The sequence below is a fragment of the Lycium barbarum genome, chromosome 8, assembly GCF_019175385.1.
Source record: "Lycium barbarum isolate Lr01 chromosome 8, ASM1917538v2, whole genome shotgun sequence".
NCBI lineage: Eukaryota > Viridiplantae > Streptophyta > Magnoliopsida > Solanales > Solanaceae > Lycium > Lycium barbarum.
The window spans coordinates 31,534,375-31,537,744 of NC_083344.1; the positions used below are offsets into that span (position 1 = coordinate 31,534,375).

The 3,370-nt window shown below is 37.3% G+C and overlaps 1 long non-coding RNA gene across 1 annotated transcript; it reads right to left on the reverse strand.

Moving 5' to 3' along the window:
- Positions 1–252: 252 nt before the first annotated feature.
- Positions 253–2,689, reverse strand: LOC132605044 (uncharacterized). The gene is made up of 3 exons (XR_009568985.1): positions 2,331–2,689; positions 1,795–1,843; positions 253–690 (listed from the first exon to the last, which is right to left on the reverse strand). It is a non-coding gene; the product is annotated as an uncharacterized LOC132605044 (long non-coding RNA).
- Between the last annotated feature and the right edge of the window lie 681 nt (positions 2,690–3,370).

Genomic DNA, 3,370 nt, shown 5'->3' on the forward strand with positions numbered 1-3,370 from the left:
TTATACTAGAATAGAGGCAAAGGCACTAATGGTAATGTCGTAGTTAATGATATTGCGATTTATAAGCGACAATTAAGAAAGGGACCTAAGGTTTTCTATTGTCACGACCCAGCCCCGTGGGCCGCGACTGGTGCCCTACTTGGACACCCAAACGGACATACAACCCAAATCGTCATATTATAGCTTAACTCAGATTGCTTATTCATCATTTTAAACAAAACTGAAAATAAATAATATCTTAAGCGGTCGCGTATACAGAATATCATATCAAGTCAAAAGGGTCGGCGGAATATACATCGCCGTACATATGCACATATACAAATATACAGGCCATTTTGGCTGTATCCAAATCTGATAGGTTGGCGGAATGTACATTGCCAGATACATATACGTTTGCAGACAAATGGGCCGTTTTGGACATACTAGCAAACGGAACTGCACTAAAACGCAGATCATGCACAAACAAACACACACGTGACCCATGACCCACATATATGACTACAGGCCTCTACAAACCATATCGGAATCATATGACGGGACAGGGCCCCGTCGTACCCCAAATAGTCAAATATACAGAAGCATATGTATGACAAAAAGGGCATATACCAAAGTGTGGGCTCCGAATCAAAATGGAGCACTCTGTAGTAGCAGAATGTGTGGCCTACACTGGCAGATCACGAACCTCGGTACCTACGGGCATGAAACGCAGCCCCCGAAGAAAGGGGGTCAGTACGAAAGATGTACTGAGTATGTAAAGCATAGAGTACAGAAATACAAACCATAACTGACATAAAAAAAGTAACGAGAGACGTTACCGAATCAGTACATCAGAGTCTGTGCTGAAAGCATATGTATATATATATATATATATCATGCAAGTAAAAATCATGCATAAGGCTAAGGAACGTGGTCACCACTCCGACGCTGGTGCCACACACAGCATAACTCCAGAAGGTTTCAAATCTCCGTACATCTCCGAACATAACATATCACATTATCAAATCATATCACAGCATAACTCCATAAACGGTACCCGGCCCTATGGCGAGGTCTCGGGAACCGTAACACAGCATACGGCCGAATATATCATAGTGCGCACGATCACAAAACCGGCCCGGGAACCGGCGAACGATGTCATAATAGCAGGCACGAGCAGAGTAGTGCGGAAATCATATGCATATACATAATTAAATTCCCAGACTCGACAAATAAGTACGTATACATATATTTTGAGATCAGAAGGTCCAAAGTAAGTATCGAGTCTGTCGGAAGTAGAATACAAAAGATATAAGCCTTTAAATTTACAAACTTTCGAAAATATACTTCATAAGCCTTTTTCTGAAAATTTGGTATCATTCACATTGGGGAGCTTTCAAATAACTTATGGATCAAATCAAACGAAGCCACTAAAATATCATTTTTTTATAGCCAGAATCATAAACAAAAGTTCCTTTTTAACATTTTACCAAAGTAAGTCGGATAGGACAAAGAAGGAAGTCTCGGGGCTAGTGGGCCCACCTCGAGTCAACTCGATGTGGCGGACATAAAACCACAAATATTAGGCTCTATGGAGTCATCCATGAAAGTTTCAAGGCGATCCGATTACGTTTGAGAAAGTTACGAATGTTTGGCCATTTTGCCAACAAAACATAAGAATCATAGTTCAATTACAGTGAATGAATAGTACTCAAAATCAAACTCGGATTTTCATGAACAGAGTTGTCCCCGAGGCTCAAATCTCAACCTAGTATACCTAGGACATGCCAAAAGAAGAAAAGGGATAGCTTTACATACCTTGTCGCTTCTCAAGTTAACCATAACTTAGGTCTTGGACTTCACCAATCTATAAATAATACCAAATATGCCAATAATTAAATTAGGATACTCTTTCAAACCAACCCTTAATTACTTAGAAATCTAACGATATTCGGGCAACATCTTCCCTAAAACATAATAATCCTCGTGATTCCAACTTAGCCAAAATATCAATCACCATACCAACAACAATATCAATAAATACATATCCAAATAGAATCAAATCCATTCTTAAATCACTTTCAAAACAGCCCAATATAAATTCCTATATCGATGCTTGTATACACTTCTTTATTTCCGTATATACATAGTATAACAAAAAAAAATATAACAACAACTACAGTCAATCCCACGATATTCCAGCCCACAAAACAATTTATAACAACCACCAAACAGCCCACATGATAACAATAACAATTTATCCGATTTCCAATATAGTTTTCGTAATTCTTTCATCTAGCAACGTAGATACGACCCGGATAACTCAAATACATCTAGGAGAGAAGATTTCTTACCTTATATGCCAAGATTTAATCCAGATCCACCTTACTTCGTTATGAAGAAAGCCCGGGTTAAACAACGCGACAAAACGGAACAGTGAAATTGAAGTAGAGACAATGAGACCAAAATCCGTACGTTGTTCTTTGAGGAAGATTACGTTCTTCTTCCTTGGAACAAAGAAAACACTCTTGTTTTTGTTTGTTTGCAAGGTTACACGTTATTAACTCTCAAAGAAGTGAAAACATGTTGCTGTAGCTAAAAATACATATACATACTTCAGATGTCATTTAAAGCCAACAATAAAATAGGACATAACTAGTCCTTCTCCATACACGTGTGGGTCTATGGCCCATAACTTGTAATTAAGTATTAAATTGTGCCACCACTTATGTTATGCATGGACACATGTCACCTACTTGTCACCTATCCAGGTGAAAGTTATCCAATAATTTCATTACTTTATTTATTTTCAATACAAACCCCACGTTTAATCAATTATACGCATAATTAATTTTTTGGTCTCAACTCACTTGAATGGTACCTATTTTTAATACTTCATATGCTCATTATTATATTCATGTGATATAGCACTAGCCCATATCCTTGTTTGCACCACATAAAATATTATTTTCAACCATCGTCGTCATACTCTTCCATCTCAAATCATTTCGGGACTTCATTTTATTTTTTGTACACCGAGTTCTAAATTTTCATGCTTGAATATGACCATATCCTCCGGGCTCGGGTAAATTTGCTCATGTTGGACGGTCCAATTTCTCTAGTCCAAAAATATAGGGTATTATAGCTTGGATCGTATTTCATTCAAATAAATTTCAAACCTCAACGAAACTTATTTTCTTCGATTTGTTTAACTTCTAATATTTCCAACGTATATGTACCATCACTCTAATCACCCATAAACTTGGTGGATAATCTCATTTCCGTTACTAATGTCATTTAACTCGCACGCCTTCCAATGCATGAAAATACGGGATGTAACATCTATAGTATAATATAAGATATGATAATCAAGGGAAAAATAAAGGAAGGAAGA